This window comes from Lampetra planeri, chromosome 56 (genome assembly GCF_965212315.1).
Source record: "Lampetra planeri chromosome 56, kcLamPlan1.2.h2, whole genome shotgun sequence".
NCBI classification, from domain to species: Eukaryota; Metazoa; Chordata; class Hyperoartia; order Petromyzontiformes; family Petromyzontidae; genus Lampetra; species Lampetra planeri.
In genome coordinates, this window is record NC_136162.1 from 1,175,134 (window position 1) to 1,193,306 (window position 18,173).

Genomic DNA, 18,173 nt, shown 5'->3' on the forward strand with positions numbered 1-18,173 from the left:
CTCCACACACTCTCCCACCTCTCCACTCTCATCTCACTCCACTCCCCTCCACGCACTCTCCCCCCTCTCCCCTCTCATCTCACTCCACTCCCCTCCACGCACTCTCCCACCTCCCCGTCTCATCTCACTCTACTCCCCCCCACGCACTCTCCCACCTCTTCCCTCTCATCTCACTCCACTCCCCTCCACGCACTTCCCTACCTCTCCCCTATCATCTCACTCTACTCCCCTCCACGCACTCTCCTACCTCTCCCCTCTCATCTCACTCCACTACACTCCACGCACTCTCCCCCCTCTCCCCTTTCATCTCACTCCACTCCCCTCCACACACTCTCCCCCCTCTCCCCTCTCATCTCACTCCACTCCCCTCCACACACTCTCCTACCTCTCCCCTCCCATCTCACTCTACTCCCCTCCACGCACTCTCCAGCCTCTCCCCTCCCATCTCACTCTACTCACCTCCACGCACTCTCCTACCTCTCCCCTCTCATCTCGCTCCACTCCCCTCCAAGCACTCTCCTACCTCTCCCCTCTCATCTCGCTCCACTCCCCTCCACGCACTCTCCTACCCCTCTCATCTCATCTCACTCTACTCCCCTCCACTCACTCTCCTACCTCTCCCCTTTCATCTCACTTTACTACCCTCCACGCACTCTCCTACCTCTCATCTCACTCTGCTCCCCTCCACGCACTCTCCTACCTCTCCCCTCTCATCTCACTCTACTCCCCCCCCACGCACTCTCCCACCTCTCCCCTCTCATCTCACTCTACTCCCCTCCACGCACTCTCCTACCTCTCGCTTCTCATCTCGATCCACTCCCCTCCACGCACTCTCCTACCTCTCCCCTCTCATCTCACTCCACTCCCCTCCACGCACTCTCCTACCTCTCCCCTCTCATCTCACTCCACTCCCCTCCACGCACTCTCCCGCCTCTCCCCTCTCATCTCACTCTACTCACCTCCACGCAATCTCCCGCCTCTCCCTTCTCATCTCACTCTACTCACCTCCACGCACTCTCCTACCTCTCCCCTCTCATCTCACTTCACTCCCCTCCACGCACTCTCCTACCTCTCCCCTCTCATCTCACTCCACTCCCCTCCACGCACTCTCCCGCCTCTCCCCTCTCATCTCACTCTACTCACCTCCACGCAATCTCCCGCCTCTCCCTTCTCATCTCACTCCACTCCCCTCCACGCACTCTCCCGCCTCTCCCTTCTCATCTCACTCTACTCCCCTCCACGCACTCTCCCACCTCTCCCCTCTCATCTCACTCCATGCACTCTCCCACCTCACCCCTCTCATCTCACTCCACGCACTCTCCCACCTCTCCCCTCTCATCTCACTCCACTCCCTCCACGCACTCCCCAACCTATCCCCTATCATCTCACTCTACTCCCCTCCTCACACTCTCCTACCTCTCCCCTCTCATCTCACTGTACTCCCCTCCACACACTCTACCACCTCTCATCTCACTCCACTCCCCTCCACGCACTCTCCTGCCTCTCCCCTCTCATCTCACTCCACTCCCCTCCACGCACTCTCCTGCCTCCCCTCCACGCACTCTCCTGCTTCTCCCCTCTCATCTCACTCCACTCCCCTCCACGCACTCTCCTGCCTCTCCCCTCCATGCACTCTCCCACCTCTTCCCTCTCATCTCACTCTACTCCCCTCCACGCACTCTCCTGCCTCTCCCCTCATCTCACTCCACTCCCCTCCACGCACTCTCCTGCCCCTCCCTATCATCTCACTCCACTCCCCTCCACGCACTCTCCTGCCTCTCCCCTTTCATCTCACTCCACTCCCCTCCACGCACTCTACCACCTCTCATCTCACTCCACTCCCCCCACGCACTCTCCTACCTCTCCCCTCTCATCTCACTCTACTCCCCTCCACGCAATCTTCTGCCTCTCCCCTCCAAGCACTCTCCTGCCTCCCCCTCTCATCTCACTCCACTCCCCTCCACGCACTCTCCCCCCTCTCATCTCACTCCACTCCCCTCCACGCACTCTCCCACCTCTCCCCTCTCATCTCACTCTACTCCCCTCCATGAACTCTCTTACCTCTCCCCTCTCACCTCACTCTACTCCCCTCCACGCACTCCCCTGCCTCTCCCCTCTCATCTCGCTCCACTCCCCTCCACGCACACCCCTGCCTCTCCCCTCTCATCTCACTCCACTCCCCTCCACGCACACTCCTGCCTCTCCCCTCTCATCTCACTCCACTCCCCTCCACGCACTCTCCTGCCTCTCTCCTCCACGCACTCTCCTGCCTCTCCCCTCTCATCTCACTCCACTCCCCTCCACGCACTCTCCTGCCTCTCCCCTCCACGCACTCTCCCACCTCTCCCCTCTCATCTCACTCCACTCCCCCCCACGCACTCTCCCACCTCTTCCCTCTCATCTCACTCCACTCCCCTCCACGCACTCTCCTGCCCCTCCCTATCATCGCACTCTACTCCCCTCCACGCACTCTCCTGCCCCTCCCTATCATCTCACTCCACTCCCCTCCACGCACTCTCCCCCCTCTCATCTCTCTCCACTCCCCAGCCAAACGCACTCTCCTACCTCTCCCCTCTCATCTCACTCCACTCCCCTCCACGCACTCTCCCCCCTCTCATCTCACTCCACTCCCCTCCACGCACTCCCCTACCTCTCCCCTATCATCTAACTCTACTCCCCTCCACGCACTCTCCCACCTCTCATCTCACTCCACTCCCCTCCACGCACTCTCCCACCTCTCCCCTCTCATCTCACTCCACTCCCCTCCACGCACTCTCCTGCCTCTCCCCTCTCATCTCACTCCACTCCCCTCCACGCACTCTCCTGCCTCTCCCCTCTCATCTCACTCCACTCCCCTCCACGCACTCTCCCACCTCTCATCTCACTCCACTCCCCTCCACGCACTCTCCCACCTCTCCCCTCTCATCTCACTCCACTCCCCTCCACGCACTCTCCTGCCTCTCCCCTCTCATCTCACTCCACTCCCCTCCACGCACTCTCCTGCATCTCCCCTCTCATCTCACTCCACTCCCCTCCACGCACTCTCCCGCCTCTCCCCTCTCATCTCACTCCACTCCCCTCCACGCACTCTCCTACCTCTCATCTCACTCTACTCCCCTCCACGCACTCTCCTACCTCTCCCCTCTCATCTCACTCTACTCCCCCCCCACGCACTCTCCCACCTCTCCCCTCTCATCTCACTCTACTCCCCTCCACGCACTCTCCTACCTCTCGCTTCTCATCTCGATCCACTCCCCTCCACGCACTCTCCTACCTCTCCCCTCTCATCTCACTCCACTCCCCTCCACGCACTCTCCTACCTCTCCCCTCTCATCTCACTCCACTCCCCTCCATGCACTCTCCCGCCTCTCCCCTCTCATCTCACTCTACTCACCTCCACGCAATCTCCCGCCTCTCCCTTCTCATCTCACTCCACTCCCCTCCACGCACTCTCCCGCCTCTCCCTTCTCATCTCACTCTACTCCCCTCCACGCACTCTCCCACCTCTCCCCTCTCATCTCACTCCATGCACTCTCCCACCTCACCCCTCTCATCTCCACGCACTCTCCCACCTCTCCCCTCTCATCTCACTCCACTCCCTCCACGCACTCCCCAACCTCTCCCCTATCATCTCACTCTACTCCCCTCCTCACACTCTCCTACCTCTCCCCTCTCATCTCACTCTACTCCCCTCCACACACTCTACCACCTCTCATCTCACTCCACTCCCCTCCACGCACTCTCCTGCCTCTCCCCTCTCATCTCACTCCACTCCCCTCCACGCACTCTCCTGCCTCCCCTCCACGCACTCTCCTGCTTCTCCCCTCTCATCTCACTCCACTCCCCTCCACGCACTCTCCTGCCTCTCCCCTCCATGCACTCTCCCACCTCTTCCCTCTCATCTCACTCTACTCCCCTCCACGCACTCTCCTGCCTCTCCCCTCATCTCACTCCACTCCCCTCCACGCACTCTCCTGCCCCTCCCTATCATCTCACTCCACTCCCCTCCACGCACTCTCCTGCCTCTCCCCTTTCATCTCACTCCACTCCCCTCCACGCACTCTACCACCTCTCATCTCACTCCACTCCCCCCACGCACTCTCCTACCTCTCCCCTCTCATCTCACTCTACTCCCCTCCACGCAATCTTCTGCCTCTCCCCTCCACGCACTCTCCTGCCTCCCCTCTCATCTCACTCCACTCCCCTCCACGCACTCTCCCCCCTCTCATCTCACTCCACTCCCCTCCACGCACTCTCCCACCTCTCCCCTCTCATCTCACTCTACTCCCCTCCATGAACTCTCTTACCTCTCCCCTCTCACCTCACTCTACTCCCCTCCACGCACTCCCCTGCCTCTCCCCTCTCATCTCGCTCCACTCCCCTCCACGCACACCCCTGCCTCTCCCCTCTCATCTCACTCCACTCCCCTCCACGCACACTCCTGCCTCTCCCCTCTCATCTCACTCCACTCCCCTCCACGCACTCTCCTGCCTCTCTCCTCCACGCACTCTCCTGCCTCTCCCCTCTCATCTCACTCCACTCCCCTCCACGCACTCTCCTGCCTCTCCCCTCCACGCACTCTCCCACCTCTCCCCTCTCATCTCACTCCACTCCCCCCCACGCACTCTCCCACCTCTTCCCTCTCATCTCACTCCACTCCCCTCCACGCACTCTCCTGCCCCTCCCTATCATCGCACTCTACTCCCCTCCACGCACTCTCCTGCCCCTCCCTATCATCTCACTCCACTCCCCTCCACGCACTCTCCCCCCTCTCATCTCACTCCACTTCCCAGCCAAACGCACTCTCCTACCTCTCCCCTCTCATCTCACTCCACTCCCCTCCACGCACTCTCCCCCCTCTCATCTCACTCCACTCCCCTCCACGCACTCCCCTACCTCTCCCCTATCATCTAACTCTACTCCACTCCACGCACTCTCCCACCTCTCATCTCACTCCACTCCCCTCCACGCACTCTCCCACCTCTCCCCTCTCATCTCACTCCACTCCCCTCCACGCACTCTCCTGCCTCTCCCCTCTCATCTCACTCCACTCCCCTCCACGCACTCTCCTGCCTCTCCCCTCTCATCTCACTCCACTCCCCTCCACGCACTCTCCCACCTCTCATCTCACTCCACTCCCCTCCACGCACTCTCCCACCTCTCCCCTCTCATCTCACTCCACTCCCCTCCACGCACTCTCCTGCCTCTCCCCTTTCATCTCACTCCACTCCCCTCCACGCACTCTCCTGCCTCTCCCCTCTCATCTCACTCCACTCCCCTCCACGCACTCTCCTGCATCTCCCCTCTCATCTCACTCCACTCCCCTCCACGCACTCTCCTACCTCTCCCTTCTCATCTCACTCCACTCCCCTCCACGCACTCTCCTGCCTCTCCCCTCTCATCTCACTCCACTTCCCTCCACGCACTCTCCTGCCTCTCCCCTCTCATCTCACTCCACTCCCCTCCACGCACTCTCCCTGCCTCTCCCCTCTCATCTCACTCCACTCCCCTCCACGAACTCTCCTACCTCTCGCCTCTCATCTCACTCCACTCCCCTCCACGCACTCTCCTACCTCTCCCCTCTCATCTCACTCCACTCCCCTCCATGCACTCTCCTGCCTCTCCCCTCTCATCTCACTCCACTCCCCTCCACGCACTCTCCTGCCTCTCCCCTCTCATCTCACTCCACTCCCCTCCACACACTCTCCTGCCTCTCCCCTCTCATCTCACTCCACTCCCCTCCACGCACTCTTCTGCCTCTCCCCTCTCATCTCACTCCACTCCCCTCCACGCACTCTCCCACCTCTCATCTCACTCTACTCCCCTCCACGCACTCTCCCACCTCCCCTCTCATCTCACTCCACTCCCCTCCACGCACTCTCCTGCCTGTCCCCTCTCATCTCACTCCACTCCCCTCCACGTACTCTCCCACCTCTCATCTCACTCTACTCCCCTCCACGCACTCTCCCACCTCTCCCCTCTCATCTCACTCCACTCCCCTCCATGCACTCTCCTGCCTCTCCCCTCTCATCTCACTCCACTCCCCTCCACGCACTCTCCCACCTCCCCCCTCTCATCTCACTCTACTCCCCTCCACGCACTCTCCTACCTCTCCCCTCTCATCTCACTCCACTCCCCTCCACGCACTCTCCCACCTCTCATCTCGCTCTACTCCCCTCCACGCACTCTCCTACCTCTCCCCTCTCATCTCACTCTACTCCCCTCCACGCACTCTCCCACCTATCATCTCACTCTATTCCCCTCCACGCACTCTCCTACCTCTCCCCTCTCATCTCACTCCAGTCACTCTCCCACCTCTCCCCTCTCATCTCACTCCACTCCCCTCCATGAACTCTCCTACCTCTCCCCTCTCATCTCACTCTACTCCCCTCCACGCACTCTCCTGCCTCTCCCCTCCACGCACTCTCCTGCCTCTCCCCTCTCACCTCACTCCACTCCCCTCCACGCACTCTCCCCCCTCTCATCTCACTCCACTCCCCTCCACGCACTCTCCCACCTCTCCCCTCTCATCTCACTCTACTCCCCTCCACGCACTCCCCTGCCTCTCCCCTCTCATCTCACTCCACTCCCCTCCACGCACTCTCCTGCCTCTCTCCTCCACGCACTCTCCTGCCTCTCCCCTCTCATCTCACTCCACTCCCCCTCCACGCACTCTCCTGCCTCTCTCCTCCACGCACTCTCCTGCCTCTCCCCTCTCATCTCACTCCACTCCCCTCCACGCACTCTCCTGCCTCTCCCCTCCACGCACTCTCCCACCTCTCCCCTCTCATCTCACTCCACTCCCCCCCACGCACTCTCCCACCTCTTCCCTCTCATCTCACTCCACTCCCCTCCACGCACTCTCCTGCCCCTCCCTATCATCGCACTCTACTCCCCTCCACGCACTCTCCTGCCCCTCCCTATCATCTCACTCCACTCCCCTCCACGCACTCTCCCCCCTCTCATCTCTCTCCACTCCCCAGCCAAACGCACTCTCCTACCTCTCCCCTCTCATCTCACTCCACTCCCCTCCACGCACTCTCCCCCCTCTCATCTCACTCCACTCCCCTCCACGCACTCCCCTACCTCTCCCCTATCATCTAACTCTACTCCCCTCCACGCACTCTCCCACCTCTCATCTCACTCCACTCCCCTCCACGCACTCTCCCACCTCTCCCCTCTCATCTCACTCCACTCCCCTCCACGCACTCTCCTGCCTCTCCCCTCTCATCTCACTCCACTCCCCTCCACGCACTCTCCTGCCTCTCCCCTCTCATCTCACTCCACTCCCCTCCACGCACTCTCCCACCTCTCATCTCACTCCACTCCCCTCCACGCACTCTCCCACCTCTCCCCTCTCATCTCACTCCACTCCCCTCCACGCACTCTCCTGCCTCTCCCCTCTCATCTCACTCCACTCCCCTCCACGCACTCTCCTGCATCTCCCCTCTCATCTCACTCCACTCCCCTCCACGCACTCTCCCGCCTCTCCCCTCTCATCTCACTCCACTCCCCTCCACGCACTCTCCTACCTCTCATCTCACTCTACTCCCCTCCACGCACTCTCCTACCTCTCCCCTCTCATCTCACTCTACTCCCCCCCCACGCACTCTCCCACCTCTCCCCTCTCATCTCACTCTACTCCCCTCCACGCACTCTCCTACCTCTCGCTTCTCATCTCGATCCACTCCCCTCCACGCACTCTCCTACCTCTCCCCTCTCATCTCACTCCACTCCCCTCCACGCACTCTCCTACCTCTCCCCTCTCATCTCACTCCACTCCCCTCCACGCACTCTCCCGCCTCTCCCCTCTCATCTCACTCTACTCACCTCCACGCAATCTCCCGCCTCTCCCTTCTCATCTCACTCTACTCACCTCCACGCACTCTCCTACCTCTCCCCTCTCATCTCACTCCACTCCCCTCCACGCACTCTCCTACCTCTCCCCTCTCATCTCACTCCACTCCCCTCCATGCACTCTCCCGCCTCTCCCCTCTCATCTCACTCTACTCACCTCCACGCAATCTCCCGCCTCTCCCTTCTCATCTCACTCCACTCCCCTCCACGCACTCTCCCGCCTCTCCCTTCTCATCTCACTCTACTCCCCTCCACGCACTCTCCCACCTCTCCCCTCTCATCTCACTCCATGCACTCTCCCACCTCACCCCTCTCATCTCCACGCACTCTCCCACCTCTCCCCTCTCATCTCACTCCACTCCCTCCACGCACTCCCCAACCTCTCCCCTATCATCTCACTCTACTCCCCTCCTCACACTCTCCTACCTCTCCCCTCTCATCTCACTCTACTCCCCTCCACACACTCTACCACCTCTCATCTCACTCCACTCCCCTCCACGCACTCTCCTGCCTCTCCCCTCTCATCTCACTCCACTCCCCTCCACGCACTCTCCTGCCTCCCCTCCACGCACTCTCCTGCTTCTCCCCTCTCATCTCACTCCACTCCCCTCCACGCACTCTCCTGCCTCTCCCCTCCATGCACTCTCCCACCTCTTCCCTCTCATCTCACTCTACTCCCCTCCACGCACTCTCCTGCCTCTCCCCTCATCTCACTCCACTCCCCTCCACGCACTCTCCTGCCCCTCCCTATCATCTCACTCCACTCCCCTCCACGCACTCTCCTGCCTCTCCCCTTTCATCTCACTCCACTCCCCTCCACGCACTCTACCACCTCTCATCTCACTCCACTCCCCCCACGCACTCTCCTACCTCTCCCCTCTCATCTCACTCTACTCCCCTCCACGCAATCTTCTGCCTCTCCCCTCCACGCACTCTCCTGCCTCCCCTCTCATCTCACTCCACTCCCCTCCACGCACTCTCCCCCCTCTCATCTCACTCCACTCCCCTCCACGCACTCTCCCACCTCTCCCCTCTCATCTCACTCTACTCCCCTCCATGAACTCTCTTACCTCTCCCCTCTCACCTCACTCTACTCCCCTCCACGCACTCCCCTGCCTCTCCCCTCTCATCTCGCTCCACTCCCCTCCACGCACACCCCTGCCTCTCCCCTCTCATCTCACTCCACTCCCCTCCACGCACACTCCTGCCTCTCCCCTCTCATCTCACTCCACTCCCCTCCACGCACTCTCCTGCCTCTCTCCTCCACGCACTCTCCTGCCTCTCCCCTCTCATCTCACTCCACTCCCCTCCACGCACTCTCCTGCCTCTCCCCTCCACGCACTCTCCCACCTCTCCCCTCTCATCTCACTCCACTCCCCCCCACGCACTCTCCCACCTCTTCCCTCTCATCTCACTCTACTCCCCTCCACGCACTCTCCTGCCCCTCCCTATCATCGCACTCTACTCCCCTCCACGCACTCTCCTGCCCCTCCCTATCATCTCACTCCACTCCCCTCCACGCACTCTCCCCCCTCTCATCTCACTCCACTTCCCAGCCAAACGCACTCTCCTACCTCTCCCCTCTCATCTCACTCCACTCCCCTCCACGCACTCTCCCCCCTCTCATCTCACTCCACTCCCCTCCACGCACTCCCCTACCTCTCCCCTATCATCTAACTCTACTCCACTCCACGCACTCTCCCACCTCTCATCTCACTCCACTCCCCTCCACGCACTCTCCCACCTCTCCCCTCTCATCTCACTCCACTCCCCTCCACGCACTCTCCTGCCTCTCCCCTCTCATCTCACTCCACTCCCCTCCACGCACTCTCCTGCCTCTCCCCTCTCATCTCACTCCACTCCCCTCCACGCACTCTCCCACCTCTCATCTCACTCCACTCCCCTCCACGCACTCTCCCACCTCTCCCCTCTCATCTCACTCCACTCCCCTCCACGCACTCTCCTGCCTCTCCCCTTTCATCTCACTCCACTCCCCTCCACGCACTCTCCTGCCTCTCCCCTCTCATCTCACTCCACTCCCCTCCACGCACTCTCCTGCATCTCCCCTCTCATCTCACTCCACTCCCCTCCACGCACTCTCCTGCATCTCCCCTCTCATCTCACTCCACTCCCCTCCACGCACTCTCCTACCTCTCCCTTCTCATCTCACTCCACTCCCCTCCACGCACTCTCCTGCCTCTCCCCTCTCATCTCACTCCACTTCCCTCCACGCACTCTCCTGCCTCTCCCCTCTCATCTCACTCCACTCCCCTCCACGCACTCTCCTGCCTCTCCCCTCTCATCTCACTCCACTCCCCTCCACGAACTCTCCTACCTCTCGCCTCTCATCTCACTCCACTCCCCTCCACGCACTCTCCTACCTCTCCCCTCTCATCTCACTCCACTCCCCTCCATGCACTCTCCTGCCTCTCCCCTCTCATCTCACTCCACTCCCCTCCACGCACTCTCCTGCCTCTCCCCTCTCATCTCACTCCACTCCCCTCCACGCACTCTCCTGCCTCTCCCCTCTCATCTCACTCCACTCCCCTCCACGCACTCTTCTGCCTCTCCCCTCTCATCTCACTCCACTCCCCTCCACGCACTCTCCCACCTCTCATCTCACTCTACTCCCCTCCACGCACTCTCCCACCTCCCCTCTCATCTCACTCCACTCCCCTCCACGCACTCTCCTGCCTGTCCCCTCTCATCTCACTCCACTCCCCTCCACGTACTCTCCCACCTCTCATCTCACTCTACTCCCCTCCACGCACTCTCCCACCTCTCCCCTCTCATCTCACTCCACTCCCCTCCATGCACTCTCCTGCCTCTCCCCTCTCATCTCACTCCACTCCCCTCCACGCACTCTCCCACCTCTCATCTCACTCCACTCCCCCCCACGCACTCTCCTACCTCTCCCCTCTCATCTCGCTCCACTCCCCTCCACGTACTCTCCCACCTCCCCCCTCTCATCTCGCTCCACTCCGCTCCACGCACCCTCCCACCTCCCCCCTCTCATCTCACTCCACTCCCCTCCACGCACTCTCCCACCTCCCCCCTCTCATCTCACTCTACTCCCCTCCACGCACTCTCCTACCTCTCCCCTCTCATCTCACTCCACTCCCCTCCACGCACTCTCCCACCTCTCATCTCGCTCTACTCCCCTCCACGCACTCTCCTACCTCTCCCCTCTCATCTCACTCTACTCCCCTCCACGCACTCTCCCACCTATCATCTCACTCTATTCCCCTCCACGCACTCTCCTACCTCTCCCCTCTCATCTCACTCCAGTCACTCTCCCACCTCTCCCCTCTCATCTCACTCTACTCCCCTCCACGCACTCTCCTGCCTCTCCCCTCCACGCACTCTCCTGCCTCTCCCCTCTCACCTCACTCCACTCCCCTCCACGCACTCTCCCCCCTCTCATCTCACTCCACTCCCCTCCACGCACTCTCCCACCTCTCCCCTCTCATCTCACTCTACTCCCCTCCACGCACTCCCCTGCCTCTCACCTCTCATCTCACTCCACTCCCCTCCACGCACTCTCCTGCCTCTCCCCTCTCATCTCACTCCACTCCCCTCCACGCACTCTCCTGCCTCTCCCCTCCACGCACTCTCCTGCCTCTCCCCTCTCATCTCACTCCACTCCCCTCCACGCACTCTCCTGCCTCTCCCCTCCACGCACTCTCCCACCTCTCCCCTCTCATCTCACTTAACTCCCCCCCACGCACTCTCCCACCTCTTCCCTCTCATCTCACTCTACTCCCCTCCACGCACTCTCCTGCCCCTCCCTATCATCTCACTCTACTCCCCTCCACGCACTCTCCTACCTCTCCCCTCTCATCTCACTCCAGTCACTCTCCCACCTCTCCCCTCTCATCTCACTCCACTCCCCTCCACGCACTCTCCCCCCTCTCATCTCACTCCACTCCCTCCCCACGCACTATCCTACCTCTCCCCTCTCATCTCACTCCACTCCCCTCCACGCACTCTCCTGCCCCTCCCTATCATCTCACTCTACTCCCCTCCACGCACTCTCCCCCCTCTCATCTCACTCCACTCCCCCCCCCACGCACTCTCCTACCTCTCCCCTCTCATCTCACTCCACTCCCCTCCACGCACTCTCCTGCCCCTCCCTATCATCTCACTATACTCCCCTCCACGCACTCTCCTGCCCCTCCCTATCATCTCACTCCACTCCCCTCCACGCACTCTCCCCCCTCTCATCTCACTCCACTCCCCCCCCCCACGCACTCTCCTACCTCTCCCCTCTCATCTCACTCCACTCCCCTCCACGCACTCTCCTGCCCCTCCCTATCATCTCACTATACTCCCCTCCACGCACTCTCCTACCTCTCCCCTCTCATCTCACTCCACTCCCCTCCACGCACTCTCCTGCCTCTCCCCTCTCATCTCACTCCACTCCCCTTCACGCACTCTCCTGCCTCTCCCCTCCACGCACTCTCCTGCCTCTCCCCTCCACGCACTCTCCCACCTCTCCCCTCTCATCTCACTCCACTCCCCCCCACGCACTCTCCCACCTCTTCCCTCTCATCTCACTCTACTCCCCTCCACGCACTCTCCTGCCCCTCCCTATCATCTCACTCTACTCCCCTCCACGCACTCTCCTGCCCCTCCCTATCATCTCACTCTACTCCCCTCCACGCACTCTCCTACTTCTCCCCTCTCATCTCACTCCAGTCACTCTCCCACCTCTCCCCTCTCATCTCACTCCACTCCCCTCCACACACTCTCCTGCCTCTCCCCTCTCATCTCACTCCACTCCCCTCCACGCACTCTCCTGCCTCTCCCCTCTCATCTCACTCCACTCCCCTCCACGCACTCTCCTGCATCTCCCCTCTCATCTCACTCCACTCCCCTCCACGCACTCTCCTGCCTCTCCCCTCTCATCTCACTCCACTCCCCTCCACGCACTCTCCTACCTCTCCCCTCTCATCTCACTCCAGTCACTCTCCCACCTCTCCCCTCTCATCTCACTCCACTACCCTCCACGCACTCTCCCCCCTCTCATCTCACTCCACTCCCCTCCACGCACTCCCCTACCTCTCCCCTATCATCTCACTCTACTCCCCTCCACGCACTCTCCCACCTCTCATATCACTCCACTCCCCTCCACGCACTCTCCCACCTCTCCCCTCTCATCTCACTCCACTCCCCTCCACGCACTCTCCTGCCTCTCCCCTCTCATCTCACTCCACTCCCCTCCACGCACTCTCCTGCCTCTCCCCTTTCATCTCACTCCACTCCCCACCACGCACTCTACCACCTCTCATCTCACTCCACTCCCCCCACGCACTCTCCTGCCTCTCCCCTCCACGCACTCTCCTGCCTCTCCCCTCTCATCTCACTCCACTCCCCTCCACGCACTCTCCCCCCTCTCATCTCACTCCACTCCCCTCCACGCACTCTCCCACCTCTCCCCTCTCATCTCACTCTACTCCCCTCCATGAACTCTCCTACCTCTCCCCTCTCATCTCACTCTACTCCCCTCCACGCACTCTCCTGCCTCTCCCCTCCACCCACTCTCCTGCCTCTCCCCTCTCAACTCACTCCACTCCCCTCCACGCACTCTCCCCCCTCTCATCTCACTCCACTCCCCTCCACGCACTCTCCCACCTCTCCCCTCTCATCTCACTCTACTCCCCTCCACGCACTCTCCTGCCCCTCCCTATCATCTCACTCTACTCCCCTCCACGCACTCTCCTGCCCCTCCCTATCATCTCACTCCACTCCCCTCCACGCACTCTCCCCCCTCTCATCTCACTCCCCTCCCCCCCCCACGCACTCTCCCACCTCTCCCCTCTCATCTCACTCCACTCCCCTCCACGCACTCTCCTGCCCCTCCCTATCATCTCACTATACTCCCCTCCACGCACTCTCCTACCTCTCCCCTCTCATCTCACTCCACTCCCCTCCGCACTCTCCTGCCTCTCCCCTCTCATCTCACTCCACTCCCCTCCACGCACTCTCCTGCCTCTCCCCTCCACGCACTCTCCTGCCTCTCCCCTCCACGCACTCTCCTGCCTCTCCCCTTTCATCTCACTCCACTCCCCTCCACGCACTCTCCTGCCTCTCCCCTCCACGCACTCTCCCACCTCTCCCCTCTCATCTCACTCCACTCCCCCCCACGCACTCTCCTACCTCTTCCCTCTCATCTCACTCTACTCCCCTCCACGCACTCTCCTGCCCCTCCCTATCATCTCACTCTACTCCCCTCCACGCACTCTCCTGCCCCTCCCTATCATCTCACTCTACTCCCCTCCACGCACTCTCCTACCTCTCCCCTCTCATCTCACTCCAGTCACTCTCCCACCTCTCCCCTATCATCTCACTCCACTCCCCTCCACGCACTCTCCCCCCTCTCATCTCACTCCACTCCCCCCCCCACGCACTCTCCTACCTCTCCCCTCTCATCTCACTCCACTCCCCTCCACGCACTCTCCTACCTCTCCCCTCTCATCTCACTCCACTCCCCTCCACGCACTCTCCCCCCTCTCATCTCACTCCACTCCCCTCCACGCACTCCCCTACCTCTCCCCTATCATCTAACTCTACTCCCCTCCACGCACTCTCCCACCTCTCATCTCACTCCACTCCCCTCCACGCACTCTCCCACCTCTCCTCTCTCATCTCACTCCCCTCCCCTCCACGCACTCTCCTGCCTCTCCCCTCTCATCTCACTCCACTCCCCTCCACGCACTCTCCTGCCTCTCCCCTCTCATCTCACTCCACTCCACTCCACGCACTCTCCCACCTCTCATCTCACTCCACTCCCCTCCACTCCCCTCCACGCACTCTCCTGCCTCTCTCCTCCACGCACTCTCCTGCCTCTCCCCTCTCATCTCACTCCACTCCACTCCACGCACTCTCCCACCTCTCATCTCACTCCACTCCCCTCCACGCACTCTCCCACCTCTCCCCTCTCATCTCACTCCACTCCCCTCCACGCACTCTCCTGCATCTCCCCTCTCATCTCACTCCACTCCCCTCCACGCACTCTCCTGCCTCTCCCCTCTCATCTCACTCCACTCCCCTCCACGCACTCTCCCCCCTCTCATCTCACTCCACTCCCCTCCACGCACTCTCCTGCCTCTCCCCTCCACGCACTCTCCTGCCTCTCCCCTCTCAACTCACTCCACTCCCCTCCACGCACTCTCCCCCCTCTCATCTCACTCCACTCCCCTCCACGCACTCTCCCACCTCTCCCCTCTCATCTCACTCTACTCCCCTCCATGAACTCTCTTACCTCTCCCCTCTCATCTCACTCTACTCCCCTCCACGCACTCTCCTACCTCTCCCCTCTCATCTCACTCCAGTCACTCTCCCACCTCTCCCCTATCATCTCACTCCACTCCCCTCCACGCACTCTCCCCCCTCTCATCTCACTCCACTCCCCCCCCACGCACTCTCCTACCTCTCCCCTCTCATCTCACTCCACTCCCCTCCACGCACTCTCCTACCTCTCCCCTCTCATCTCACTCCACTCCCCTCCACGCACTCTCCCCCCTCTCATCTCACTCCACTCCCCTCCACGCACTCCCCTACCTCTCCCCTATCATCTAACTCTACTCCCCTCCACGCACTCTCCCACCTCTCATCTCACTCCACTCCCCTCCACGCACTCTCCCACCTCTCCTCTCTCATCTCACTCCACTCCCCTCCACGCACTCTCCTGCCTCTCCCCTCTCATCTCACTCCACTCCCCTCCACGCACTCTCCTGCCTCTCCCCTCTCATCTCACTCCACTCCACTCCACGCACTCTCCCACCTCTCATCTCACTCCACTCCCCTCCACGCACTCTCCTGCCTCTCTCCTCCACGCACTCTCCTGCCTCTCCCCTCTCATCTCACTCCACTCCACTCCACGCACTTTCCCACCTCTCATCTCACTCCACTCCCCTCCACGCACTCTCCCACCTCTCCCCTCTCATCTCACTCCACTCCCCTCCACGCACTCTCCTGCATCTCCCCTCTCATCTCACTCCACTCCCCTCCACGCACTCTCCTGCCTCTCCCCTCTCATCTCACTCCACTCCCCTCCACGCACTCTCCCCCCTCTCATCTCACTCCACTCCCCTCCACGCACTCTCCTGCCTCTCCCCTCCACGCACTCTCCTGCCTCTCCCCTCTCATCTCACTCCACTCCCCTCCACGCACTCTCCCACCTCTCATCTCACTCCACTCCCCTCCACGCACTCTCCTGCCTCTCCCCTCTCATCTCACTCCACTCCCCTCCACGCACTCTCCCACCTCTCCCCTCTCATCTCACTCTACTCCCCTCCATGAACTCTCTTACCTCTCCCCTCTCATCTCACTCTACTCCCCTCCACGCACTCTCCTACCTCTCCCCTCTCATCTCACTCCAGTCACTCTCCCACCTCTCCCCTATCATCTCACTCCACTCCCCTCCACGCACTCTCCCCCCTCTCATCTCACTCCACTCCCCCCCCACGCACTCTCCTACCTCTCCCCTCTCATCTCACTCCACTCCCCTCCACGCACTCTCCTACCTCTCCCCTCTCATCTCACTCCACTCCCCTCCACGCACTCTCCCCCCTCTCATCTCACTCCACTCCCCTCCACGCACTCCCCTACCTCTCCCCTATCATCTAACTCTACTCCCCTCCACGCACTCTCCCACCTCTCATCTCACTCCACTCCCCTCCACGCACTCTCCCACCTCTCCTCTCTCATCTCACTCCACTCCCCTCCACGCACTCTCCTGCCTCTCCCCTCTCATCTCACTCCACTCCCCTCCACGCACTCTCCTGCCTCTCCCCTCTCATCTCACTCCACTCCACTCCACGCACTCTCCCACCTCTCATCTCACTCCACTCCCCTCCACGCACTCTCCTGCCTCTCTCCTCCACGCACTCTCCTGCCTCTCCCCTCTCATCTCACTCCACTCCACGCACTCTCCCACCTCTCATCTCACTCCACTCCCCTCCACGCACTCTCCCACCTCTCCCCTCTCATCTCACTCCACTCCCCTCCACGCACTCTCCTGCATCTCCCCTCTCATCTCACTCCACTCCCCTCCACGCACTCTCCTGCCTCTCCCCTCTCATCTCACTCCACTCCCCTCCACGCACTCTCCCCCCTCTCATCTCACTCCACTCCCCTCCACGCACTCTCCCACCTCTCCCCTCTCATCTCACTCTACTCCCCTCCATGAACTCTCTTACCTCTCCCCTCTCATCTCACTCTACTCCCCTCCACGCACTCCCCTGCCTCTCCCCTCTCATCTCGCTCCACTCCCCTCCACGCACTCTCCTGCCTCTCCCCTCTCATCTCACTCCACTCCCCTCCACGCACTCTCCTGCCTCTCCCCTCCACGCACTCTCCTGCCTCTCCCCTCTCATCTCACTCCACTCCCCTCCACGCACTCTCCTGCCTCTCCCCTCCACGCACTCTCCCACCTCTCCCCTCTCATCTCACTCCACTCCCCCCCACGCACTCTCCCACCTCTCCCCTCTCATCTCACTCCACTCCCCTCCACGCACTCTCCTGCCCCTCCCTTTCATCTCACTCTACTCCCCTCCACGCACTCTCCTACCTCTCCCCTCTCATCTCACTCCAGTCACTCTCCCACCTCTCCCCTCTCATCTCACTCCACTCCCCTCCACGCACTCTCCCCCCTCTCATCTCACTCCACTCCCCTCCACGCACTCTCCCCCCTCTCATCTCACTCCACTCCCCTCCACGCACTCCCCTACCTCTCCCCTCTCATCTAACTCTACTCCCCTCCACGCACTCTCCCACCTCTCATCTCACTCCACTCCCCTCCACGCACTCTCCCACCTCTCATCTCACTCCACTCCCCTCCACGCACTCTCCCACCTCTCTCTCATCTCACTCCACTCCCCTCCACGCACTCTCCTGCCTCTCCCCTCTCATCTCACTCCACTCCCCTGCACGCACTCTCCTGCCTCTCCCCTCTCATCTCACTCCACTCCCCTCCACGCACTCTCCTGCCTCTCCCCTCTCATCTCACTCCCCTCCACGCACTCTCCCACCTCTCATCTCACTCCACTCCCCTCCACGCACTCTCCTGCCTCTCCCCTCTCATCTCACTCCACTCCCCTCCACGCACTCTCCTGCCTCTCCCCTCTCATCTCACTCCACTCCCCTCCACGCACTCTCCCACCTCTCATCTCACTCCACTCCCCTCCACGCACTCTCCCACCTCTCATCTCACTCCACTCCCCTCCACGCACTCTCCTGCCTCTCCCCTCTCATCTCACTCCACTCCCCTCCACGCACTCTCCCACCTCTCATCTCACTCCACTCCCCTCCAC